The sequence below is a fragment of the Choloepus didactylus genome, chromosome 5 (genome assembly GCF_015220235.1).
Source record: "Choloepus didactylus isolate mChoDid1 chromosome 5, mChoDid1.pri, whole genome shotgun sequence".
Classification (NCBI taxonomy): domain Eukaryota; kingdom Metazoa; phylum Chordata; class Mammalia; order Pilosa; family Megalonychidae; genus Choloepus; species Choloepus didactylus.
The window spans coordinates 59,978,593-59,991,249 of record NC_051311.1 but is presented as its reverse complement, the minus strand read 5'-3'; the positions used below and the strand labels follow the sequence as shown (position 1 = coordinate 59,991,249).

At 43.4% G+C, this 12,657-nt stretch overlaps 1 long non-coding RNA gene across 1 annotated transcript in view; it reads left to right on the top strand.

Annotated features, from left to right (window-relative positions):
• The window catches only part of LOC119534099, a 232,239-nt gene that overhangs the window by 145,803 nt on the left and 73,779 nt on the right, over positions 1-12,657 (top strand). The gene's annotated exons all lie outside the window — the stretch shown is intronic.

Sequence of the window (12,657 nt, the reverse complement as noted above, 5' to 3'; positions counted from 1 at the left end):
CCTAAGCCCATCCAGCTGTCATTCTCTCTCTCTTTCTTGCTCTTTACATCAATTCCTATATCACTTTCAGGCCTGTCTTCTGCATTTGATTTCTCCACCTCCTAATATTTAATTTTAATTCAAAGCCCTCCTCCCTTGCAAATCCTTCTGATGACACAGACCAGCCTGGTTTTCCCCTCTGATTCCTTTCTCTCTTTCTTCATTATCAGTGAGCCAGATTAGAATCTGACAAGAGAGCAGAATTGACTCTATTCCATCTTGGTTTCAAAACCTAAGGCGGATTATTGTCCCTGTTACAAATATAAAGGACATTTTAATTTTCTGGGAACCAAGAGCAACCAAATCACCCCGAGTCAACACTGAACAGGGTCCCAAACTCCAGGCCCCACCTGTCCTCTGCTGCGCTCTGGGGACCCGACGGTCCGCACCAAGGCGGAGGGTTTGCTTTGGAAAAGCCCTCGCTGCCCACAGAAAGGGGGCTTCCACCTGAGCCTGACAGAGCCCTTCCCACATTCCGAGTGGGAGCCAATAGCATCCCCCAGATGGCTCCAGGACTGGTCCAAGCTGCAGCGCTGGGATGTATGGTTGTTCAAGGAGGGGGTTTTGGCCAGCACAGGGACCAAAAGAAAGATGAAAACCCCCTCCTCACTGCCCTCACCCACCTGTCCTCACTTGCTCAGGGTCAAGTACCCTTGGAGGGCCAGCTCTGGGGAGTGTTTGGGTTCCTCAGGGGCAAGCAGGAGATGGTGGTAAGGCAGGCATCAGGGTCTTTGTAGACACAGCACTGAGTTAGGCATTTCCAGGCCTCAGCTGCTGGCTTGCTTATAGACATGTTCCATTGCTGGGCCACTGGGAATGTACCCTGCTACCTGCTCGACAGTTGGCTGCAGCTCAGAGGCAGTGTCTGAGGGCTGCCCCTGCTCTTGGACTATGGGGCTGTCTTTTTTTCTCTGGATAGAGCTTTAGTTTGAGTAGCCATCTCATTTGAGGCAGCAGCAGCCTAGCCCCCTCTTTGAAACCCCTACAGCTATTTTACTTAGTATGGCCTTTCTTATTTCAGTCTCAAAGAAGCAAATGGAAGGCAGAGACTATTTCTTATACTTCTTTGTATGTCAAAAATATCAGGCCCAAGCTTTTGCCCATGGGAGATGCTTATTCAGTACTTTTTTGCTAGATGATCAAGGCAGTGTGTTGGAGGGAAGGGAGTCTGGGGTCAGCCTCAGCAGTCCTGCCCTGTGGTCTCTGCTCTGGCACATGTAGCTGTGTGACCATGAGAAGGCCACTCAGACTACCAAGTGGTGCTGCACCCTTTGAGAGGGAGGTTAATACAGTGGAAAGGGAACTGAACTTGGTGAGAGGGATCGGACCCCAGTCCCAAGTCCTAGAAACTGTGCTATCTTGACAAAGCCCCTTCACCTCCATGAGCCTCTGTTTCTTCTTCTACACATTAGACATTAATCCAGATTTCTGAGGTCCTTTAAGCTCTAACATTCTATGATTTTAAATTTATTTTTGATTTATTTATCTAGTCATTCTCCTTTTTCAAAGAGAAAGAATGAAAAATAAGAAAATCAAGAAACAACGGAAACAGAAAAAGAAGGAAAAGAAAATAAAAAAGAACAGTGAGCAAGAGATGGAAAGGGGGAACATAGGACAACGAGAAAAATGGAAAGAAGAGCAGCAGCCAAAACAAAACCAAAGAAGGGAGATTGAGGCACAGGTCATGAAACAGAAAATTGAGCCCTATTTGCCTGTGTACGTGTGTGTATTTAACCTTGTTTGCTCATAATGTGGCTGCAAAAAATATAGCTATATAATAAGGGGCAGAACATTTCCCCTGGTTGCATACAAACTCCTGCTTTATAAACCATTATCTCCGCAAAGCTATTAAATTAGAGCATATTGTGCAAGGGACTGCTGAGGCACGACCAGAAGGTTGTGTGTGTGTGTGTGTGTGTGTGTGTGTGTGTGTGTGTAAGCAGAGGACTTTTTTTCTTCTCCTCCTCTAAATGAAACAGTTTTCTGGCAGGTTCAAGGGAGAGAACCATTTTTCAGGGTCTGTAGCAGCAGCTTGTCTTAAATTGCCGATGGAAACAGCCTCACACTTGTGATAGCTGGGCGTGCCCTGGCCATCTCCTTGTCACCCATCCTAGCACACACCCCGAGCCTTGTGCCCCCTAAGAGGATGCAGGCAGAACCACCTCAGTATCTCTGTGGTTTTCCTAAGGTTGGAGGTCCTTGGGCTGAAATCCCCCAAATAAATCTCTTCATTGATAAGAGGCTGTAGCCTCTGACTCGTTTAACTATTGTTCCAAATTCCCTGGGCACCAAGTCATATGCCACCTCTACTCCTGTTCAAGCCCAAACCTTGTGGTTGCTACCTGTCCCTTAATAGCTAGTCTACAATACTTGGGGAGCAGGTAGGGTTGCCAGATTTAGCAAATAAAAATACAGGACATTCAGTTCAATGTGAATTTCAGATAAACGATGAATAATTTTTTAGTTCAAGTATGTCCTATGCAATATTTGGGATACGCTAATACTAAAAATAAGTTCATTGTTTATCTGAAATTCAAATTTTGCTGGGCGTCTTGTATTTTATCTGGCAACCCTAGCAGCATGGGAACTAACTGACAATATAAAGCTCCCTGTTCTTCCTGTTTTCATTCTCCTTAGGTCTTGGGCAGCTAATTCATTGCACTATTTGACAACCTCCCCTTCCCCGTCCCCTCTGACATCTTCATATGGTGCTATTAACTCTCGTTGCTCTCCATCAGTGCCCTTTGGATCGAAAGGGTCGTTCATGTAAATGCCACAAGTAAATACATAGTCTTGCCTGTCCCCATCAGCCCTTGTGCAGTGTGTCTCCTCTCCATTGTGCTTCGGCAGCCAGTGCTCTGTTAGTGCTCCTTCTTTTTCACATGCCTTCCTTCATGGACATTTGTCTTCTGCCGTTAGGACACCAGGCAAGGTGGAATGGCGAGATGCAAAATCCATCAAAATGGCAAACATCCCAGCAGTCACATTTCTAGAACTCTGCCCTGAGGAAATAATCAGACATGTGCACAGAGGTTTAAGTACAAGGATGTGCATTCTCAGTGCTATTTATGATAGTGAAAAATTGGAGACTTTCTAAATGTCCAAATGGGAGAATGGTAAATTATTGGACATTTTTTAGACTGGAATATAATGTGACAACTAAAAATCATGTTTTTAGAAAAATGTTTTATGACACAGCAGTGTTAATGATATACAGAGTGGGGGAAAATGATACATGGCAGTGTGATCCTAGTACACATAGGAAAAGTCTAGAAGGAAATTCACCAAAATTTTGACTCTTAGCCGGAGGTTGCTTGAAAGAGCGTGGGGACCAGTCTGCGGAACTTTATGCAATTAATTTCAGAATTTCTCCCATTTGGATGGTCAGGATTCCATGGTTGAAAAATCCACATGAAATTGTGTTTGGGTTCACCTTTACCTATGGGGCATCTATTGTTTTTCAGAGCTGGGGAAGGTGTGGAGAGAGCAGGGAATGAAATCAGTGCCTCTGTACGAAGAATCCTGTCTCCCCTATCCGTTGAGAAGATGGTGCATCTCTCTAGTTATGGAGTAACCATAAGTACTTCATTTCCTCACTGTTTCCTCTACCTCCTGTCTGCCTTCTCCACCTGAATCTACAAGGCTGTCAGTTAACTTTCTAGGACTCGAATCCCATCATCGTAAGCTCCTGCCCAACATTCTTCTACAGCTTCCTAATGCCTCTAGCAGTGGTTCCCAAGCTGCAGAGGAATCTGTCCCCTCTCCACCCCCTTCCCCAGCCCCAGAAGTGGGGTTTGGTAGCTCACCTGTGTTCCGCTCAGTGTCAGGGCATTCAGTAAATATGTTATTTGTCGACACAAGTAAATGTTTTTGCCATCAATACAGAACAAAACAAATCCATTCTAAAAAACTTTGTGCAAACACTTTTCTTATGTTTTCTAATCAATCAACTTTATATACCTATTTTCAAGTGACGGCCAGTGAAACAGAGAGAGATTATTTGCTTGCTTTTAAAATTGTGATTGCTGATCTTTGTTTCATGTTTCTGGGATAAAAATATGATCTTCAGTTTTCTTTATTCTGAATGAATGAATATGTGATCTTCATTCAGCTTGTTTATAAAGAGCCTTTAAAAGGCATGGGGGTGGGATGAGGAGAGGCAGGTTGTTCCTCCCAGTTGAGCTGTTTGGGAGCCCTTGGCCTATAGATTAAAATTAAAATTCTCTGCATGATCTAGCCCTGACTAGCTTTTCTAGCCTCATCAGCTCCACACTCCTTACCCATCTCAACACGCCACCTTCCTTTAAACTGTTCCTTCTTTTTCTGCTTCTCCACCCTTCCATTTTATTTCGTCCATTAAAGTCTGGCTCAAATATTACATCCTCTCTGAAGACTTCCCAGTTGCCTGGATTAGTGGTGGCTTCTTGCTTTGTGTTTCCAAAACAACTTGTTCACAGCTTATTGAGGCACTTGCAATAATTTGTCTTGCCTCTGTCTCCCCCATGAATCTGGAGGGAAGATACATGTTTTACGTCTTTTTTGTTTTCCCAGCTCCTTACACAGTGACTGGAAATAGGTTTGTTGATTGAATTGGTCACCTTGTCCCCAGCCAAATGAAGGTCCTAGCTCAATGGTTCTTAAACATTAGTTTATGTATCCATTCATTCAACAACTCTTTTTCTGAGCACCTAGATACTTTCTAGGCACTGAGGATAGGGTAGGAACCAGAGAGTTGAGGTCTCTGCTATCAGGTAATCTCATTCTAGTGGGGGAGACATGTAAGAAACAAGTAAACTGATAGACAAGACAATTTTAGAACAAAACAGGGTGATGTCATTCATTCATTCATTCATTCAGCAAATATATTGAGAACCTATGACATGTTAGACATTGTTCTAGTAGCTGGGGATACAGAAGGGAACAAAACAAAGATTCTACGTAGCTTCAAGGGCTAAGGAAAGGACTGGCTGGGGTGGGATGCAGTATTAGATAGGATGGTCAGGGAAGGCATCTCTGAGTTGCTGCCGGATGAGCTAAGACTAAACAATGAAGACAATGATCCATTAATAAACAATTATTTTATTATTTTATAGATAATGAAAAGAGGCCAGCCATAAAAAGATCACGAAGGGAATTGCTCCAGGCAGAGGGAAAAATAAGTGCAAAGGCCCTGAGGCAGGTATGAGTGTGGCAAGAGGAACACAAAGCAGGCCAGTGTGTCTGCAGGGTTTTCAGAGAAGTAGTGAGAGGTGAGGGTGCGGAGCTGCTAGGGGACCCTTGCAGGTGGTGTTTGGATTTTATTTTATTTTGAAAGTGCTATTGAATTTATTGGTTGGCTGTGAGTAGGACAATACATTGGTAAAGGAAAGAGACTGTGTTCCAGTTTGCTAAAGCCGCCGGAATGCAAAATACAAGAAATGGATTGGCTTTTGTAAAGGGTATTTATTAGGTTACAAATTTACAGTTCTGTGGCCATAGAAGTGTCCAAACTAAGGCATCAACAGGAGGATACCTTCACTGAGGAAAGGCTGATGGTGTTTGGAACACCTGTCAGCTGGGAAGGTATGTGGCTGGCGTCTGCTGGTCCTTTGCTCCTGGATTGCATGGTTTTCAGCTTCTGATTCCAGTGGCCTTCTCTTTAAGCATCTGTGGGTTCTCCCTTAGCTTCTCAGGGGTAAACTCTGGGCTTTTTCTCTTAGCTTAGCATCTCCAAACATCTGGTTTCAGTGGCTGTCTCCAAATGTCTCTGGACATTTTCTCTCTAAGTGTCTCTCTGAGCTTTCTTGAAAATGTCTATGCCTTTTATCCTCTTATAGAGGATGCCAGTAAACTAATTAAGACCCACCTTGAATGGATGGGGTCACATCTCCATGTAAATAACTAATTAAAAGGTCTCACCCACAATTGGGTGGGTCACATCTCCATGGAAACGACCTAATCAAAAGATCCCACCCTCAATAAGTCTGCCCCCACAAGATTGCGTTAAAGAATGCAGCTTTTTGGGGGGACATAATACATTCAAACCAGCACTTCCTGTATTTAAATATAATACTAGCTATTTACAGTTTGACCACAAAAATTCCACTGAAGAGAACAGTAAAATCCTTGTTACCACCAGTCCATACTGTACATATTCAGTTCTCATAACCCCTATCAAAGAGCTGCCTAGGCAAATGCAGCATCCTTTGAGCTTAGTGTAGCTAATGATTGGGTTTTGTTACATGAATGGTAAACAAGAGTTAGTCCAGTGCATTACACAATATAATACCCCATGAATAAAGACTGGATACTCTGTATTAGACACTTACTCCCCCCCAAAAAACAAGACATTTGAGTCATTAAAATTAATGTAACCAAAAAGAAGAGCAAAGTGAACATCTTCAAAATACTGTTTATGTGTGTGGGACAGACATTCACTAAAGTGTTCTTGCTGCATATTCTGATTGTTTCATTAAAAGAACAAACTGCTATAATGGTTTGGCCTGGGTTGGCTTCTGTCCTTATATAACATGGCCTCCAAACCTTAAGAGTGACCTGGACACTGGTTTCATGGATTTAAATAGTAATGAGTGGAACATTAAAATTTGAATTTCTTATTCTTCTGATTTTATTTTATTTTAAATGCCTTGGAAGCTATTAGTTTCAGATGAATAAATGTGCATAAATTCCCTGTGACTCACTCCTGAAGATTTGATTCAGTGAGTCTGGGTTGAAGTCTTGGAATCCCCAAAATACTCCATGAGTGGTTCTGAGACAGGAAATCTGTGAACAATTCTTGGTGGTGGACCTCACAGAGACCACTAAGGCTTTAACTGAATGTCTGCCATTTAGATTTGGAATTAGTGTGGGTGGTGGCTTTGGGTAATATGCATTTCTGAACCACAGGCAAGGGTAATGATGCCTTTCTGTGGCAACCCAGACCTTATTTAAAAGGTATCTGGGGATGAAGACCCTACAATTCTCTTCTGAGCCCTTTTTAGGGTCATTGACCCTGACATTTCCTGTGCAAGAAACAGGAGGCAGCGCTGAGTTCTGGGCTACGGGTTGGAGACCTGAGTTCCAGTCTTACCTCTGCTGCTAATTAGCTGGGTGGTTTTAGGCATGTTCTCCCCCTCTCTGGGCCTGGGTTTGTTCCTCTACAAAGCGAAGCAGTGAGATAAAATGCCATTTCTGACTTTCTCTGATTTTTAGTCATGTGCTTTATACAGCAGGGGAAATTGAGGCTTAGTGTCAGGCAGAGGCTTCTCACCATCACAGAGAAAATTGCTTTTAGAATAGAGCATGGAATCACAATTGCTCTCTGGTTCCCAGTTCAGCACTCTGGCCAGCACCAGACCACACTCGCTCCCCAGCCAGGTTTTGTTAAGCAGCAAGCAGGCTGAACAAGCCCACCAGCCTCTCATCCCTGCTCCTCATTTTCCACTCCAGTGTCATTTGGATGGAAGCTTTTATCTCTTTTTCTTTTGGATTCTTATCTTTCCTATCCTGATGTTGCTGCAAACATAATTGGAGAGGACAATTGCTAATTTCAACTAAAATTGGAGACAAAATTTTACAAAAAGGTGGTAGGGACCTCAGAGGGAGGCTATTCTTTATTTTCATAGCATCAGTAAACAAGAGGAAGGAAGTAGGGGTGCTGTGATTCAGGACGTTGTGCTCCCTGCTCTTGGTGTGAAAGAGAAGTAGGCTCAAATGTCCCTGCCTGAAGTGGCTTACATTTGAATGGCGGTCATGGTCCATTGACTGGAACACAGGGGACATGCCAGGGAATAGCTCAAAATCTTAAAGAGGTTTTAATGCAGGCATTGATTGTCGCCTTGGAAACCTAGGGAACATTGCATTGCTCTGTCACTCTTTCCTTGGAGCTGTGCGATTTAGAAATTGCTGGCAGTGGGAGGGCAGGATGAGTCCTAAGCATGGCTTGCATCCTGCTCAGGGAGTCAAAAGACTTGGGTTTTAGCTTTGGTTCCGTGACTCCAGGCAAGTCATTCATCTTGGCCTTAGTTTCCTCATCTTCAAAAAACAATTGTAGTAATTAGCTTAGAGGTTCCTTTTAGCTCAAGCATACTGCAATTCTGTGATTCAAAATTATGGGTATATCTCTGAATGGAAAGTGAGATTAACTTGAAATGTTCTTGAAGGTGGGGCTATGTGACAGATAAAAGCAAATGGAGGTGATTTTTGGAGAATTTTTCATAGAGAATAAGGAGATGGAATAGTCTCTCCACAGCCTTGTCTCCTTGGGTTGGAACTTTATTGCTTTTAGCCACAGGTTATTTGAATCTTTTCAGACAAGCCTGCCAAAAGGAGACAAGAAAGTTTGCGCTTGCATTAGGGTAAGTCGAGTACCATAACAAATAACGCCAACATTCCAGTGGCTTAAACAAAATAAAATGTCATTTTTCATCCATATAACAGTTCAATGCAGGTTGAAGGAGGTGGAATCAGCTCTGCTCCACAGAGTCATTCAGGAACTCGAGAATCCTTCCAATTCACGGCTCCATCTCCCTTAGTCCTCAGAATTCTCTCCATTCAGCCAGTGGATGGGGGAGAAGAGTATGGGGGACTGCTTAGGAGTTTATAGACAAAACCTGGAAGTGATGTGCATAATTTCTGCCCTTAATGTCATTGAACAGGAATGGCCACATGGCCCTGTCAGGGTGCATGGGGGCTGGGAAATATGCTCCAGTGGTGTGGCCCCGAGAGGAGGGGAAAACATGTAGCTTGGTGAGAATGAGCAGTCTCCCTCTCTCAGGGCTGTGTATGAGAAGGAAGGAGAATGGCTTCTAGTCTCAGCCTTTCTAAAGCGTAAACTCTATTTACATGAAGGCAGTGTCCTATCACTGTAAAACCATGTCCTCCCACGGGGCACCTTCCTTAGTTTTACACAAAGGCACTATATAGGATAGTAATGGCCTGGAATAAGCCTTGAAATCAGACTTATATCTCATCTCAGTTCTGCTAGTTAATCATGGAAACTTGGGAAAGAAATCTGTTTCCAGATTACAGAGGGGATTACGGTAGAATCATAGGGACTGATTCAACTGATTTCATAGGGTCGCTGTGAGATTTAAATGAAATAAGATATTTAAGGTGACCAGGAAAGAGGAAGGACTCAATAAATAGTATCAGAGTTCTTTTTTTACCTCCTTTTTGGAATAGTTCAAAAAGGACACCTATTACAAATATTGGTTTATTGTTCATCTCATTAACAAATTTGGGCTAGTTTCAGCTCCCTAAAGCATTGTAAGACTGTTTCCATCTCTGCTGAAATGCAGGGTTAATGTGAGCTCGGAGCCTGACTTACTTTAAATAGCATGTGTTCAATAAGATATAAAATAGATGCTCGAAACTATATAGGAGAAGGAGCTGAAATAATTATACTAAAAATCTAGGCTAATTTAGTGACCATAATTGAATATTACATTTAGTTTTGAGATGTCTGGCAGCCAAGGCAAAAAAGGGGAATAGAATGAATTACTCAAATCTCAAAGTCTCATTAAAGAAAGGCCTCTTTGTAAGGGGATATTAACGGTTTTCCTCTGGCTGAAGTGTAGAAGACATTTATCAGGTGGTGCTTAAAGATAAGGCTCTTCCCTTCTCTCTGTTATTGGCTCTGAAAACTGCTGTTGGATTTCTGAAAGCTTCCTTTGGGGCAGGATGAAGAGAGATGCCTGCCCCCTCTGACTCAGTGAGGCCGGAGCCTCCCACAGCAGAGTCGCTCCAGGTGAGAGTTGGAAGGTCCCAGGGAGGCACAAATGAAAGGATTCTACCTTAGACAGGTGGGGTTCTAAGAGCTGGGAATTGCCCTACCCAGAGCCACAGGGACTGTGAATTCAACACAGACAGAACAATAGCACAGCAATAGCATAGCAATAACCCTGCCTGTCTGCCCCCTTTCCAACAGCCCAGGTGCGCCAGGTGCAAGGGTGCAGCCAACCTGCCCAGGCCCCGCTTTGCTGTGTTTTCTTTATGCTGAATGTAAATCCTCCTGAAATGATTTTGCAGTTGCTTTAGAAGCCAATTTGCCTGATTGTAATGATAAGACATTATAGGCAGATGTCTCACTATTTTTTAAACCCAATTTGCTTTTAATTAATGCCTGACGTGGCATTTGGTGGCAGCCAGCATGGCAGTGCTAGGACCAGGAGACAGAGTAGTGGAAATTGGAGAACTGAACAAAATCATTGTTTTATTTTCTTAGAATAAAAATTTAGGACAGAGGATCAAGCTAAAATCTACAGGAAATACTTCCTTCCAGGAAATCTTTAAAGTTCTCGCCAATATTGACGAGGAGGAGCACATTTGCAAAAAGCTTTGCAAACCTTCCAGATCACAGTGGTCTGCATCATCAATAACGCTGATGATGGCTGGTGTCTACAGAACACCCATCACCATAGAGCTCTCAGCACTGTGTATTTATCGTTAAGTGTTACTTGCTCATACAACCTTTCTGGGGCCTCTAGGTGACAGGAAACATTCTCCTTTTTTCATAAAGAAGGGAAATGAGTCACAGCAATTAGTAAGACTGATTTCATTAGAGCTTAGACCCTGCCACCCAGTATTGGTGTGGAGAGGTAGGTCTCTTGGTAAGTTTGTGGGCTGACTTCTTGACTTGGGATTTTAGATATGGTTCTCTATGAGGACCACCTCTGGCTGGTGGGACAATTGGCATGAAACCAAGCATCCAGGATGGCCTAGGGAAACCTTTCCTGCCTTAGGTGAAATTTGACTGACATGGTCCCCAGGCCTGGCCCAAGTGTCACACATCTACCCTCCTTCCCTTCCTTGCCCCATCCTCAGGTCTTCTTCAAATAGCTTTAGAGACTAGATAACTTCCGGGCCTGGCTGCACATTTCTAATGCATGGGGTTCAGCTCCAAGAGACCATGAGGCTTCAAGGAACTGGTGTAAGATTTGGTGTCAGCAGACTTAGGTTCAAATTGCAGCTTAGGTATTTTAAAATTGTGTGACTGTGGGGAGATGGCAATTTTTAAGGGATCTCATCTGAATACCTGACTCAGGGGATCTCCATGTGTGACTCCCAGAGAGACAACACCAGCATCAGCTGGGAATTTGTTAGAGAGACAAGTTCTTGGGCCCCACCTCAGACCTGCTAGATTATCAACCCTGAGAGTGGTGCCTGGCCATCTGTGATTTAAGAGCCTCCCAGGTGGTTCTGGACCATGCTCAAGTTTGAAGTGCTGCTCTAACCAATAATCCCATCTGCCTCTAAGGATGTTGTAAGGTTTGGGAATGCAGCAGGTAGAGTTCCTAGCACACAATAAAAGTGATGGTGGTGAGAGTGTCTTATCATCATCGTTGCCATCGTCATTTCTCCTCTGCAAGTGTCTTCTTGAGAAACGTACTGTTCATAACTGAGGAGAGTGCAGGGATTTTCAAGACTGCCTGGCTTCTGCTTTCTTAGCTGATGCTTATGATCCAGTGAGATAAACATCTCCATGGTATATACTCTTCTTTTCTTGTTGTTTTTTTTTTTAATTCAAGTTTGAGACCCTTGGGCAGAGTTCTATGAAGGGGTAGGGTGGTTCATATCCTAGTGGGACTGTTTGGATAATAATTTTACACATATTATACCTTCGCCTTGCCCAAGATGGAGGTAACATTAGAGAGGCAGCAGGAAGACTTTGAATCCTTGGATTCCAGAGGGGAGTTTTGTTTGTTTTACTTAGTGTTATTTTGTTTTTTTTTCTAGCCTTCCTACAACTTCTCTCTGGCTCATCAACCTTCTTCAGTAAGACAGTGTGCCCCTGACCAGGCCTTCTCCTCACTCCAAACTAATCTCATTCACATCACTCACATACAGTAATATGAAAGAAAGCAAAGAAAAAAAAAATCTATAGCGGAATTATCTTTATATAGCTTGTATTTAAATAATACTTTCCACCCATAGTAACTTCATTTTTTGGTTTGTATTTTTTTTTTATTTTTAAAAAATTTTAAATAGTTCTTCTATTCACACACCATATGGTCCATCCCAAGTGTACACTAAATGGTTCCTGGTATAATCACATAATTTTGCATTCACCACCACAATCTATATGAGATCATTCCCATTTCTTCCAAAAAGGAAGAAGGAAAAAAAAAAAAAATCCCATCCCTCTCCCTTATATCCCCGTAGTACTGACAATTAGCTTTGGTATAATGCTTTTGTTACAATTAACGAAAGAATAAGTAACTTCATTTTGATCCTTGAACATCCATTGGGATTAGGCAGGACGGAGATTATCATCCTTACTTCACGGATGCGGATCCTGAAGCAGAGAGGAATGAAGTCATTTGCCCAAGGTCATCTGGCGGCCCCAGGGTCAGGCTCCTAGGCCCTGGACTCGCACCACTTGGTGGCTAGAGGATCCTGAGGGCTGTTTGTCAGAGAAATCTGTGTTTATCAAACAAGGGAAAAGAACCTTGTGTGGAGAAGCTCCACCTCCGTGGAGCGCGGCAGGGAGAGCGTTCCTGAGCAGGGAGTTCTGCAGTGTCGGCCTGGGAGAGAGATGCCGATGAGCTGCTTGGCACGCTTTGTGAAGGCCTGAGCTCCAGCCAAGGGAGCCCCAGCAGAGCGTCCTGGGGTGATGTCTGTCTTCAAGTCCTGGCACCT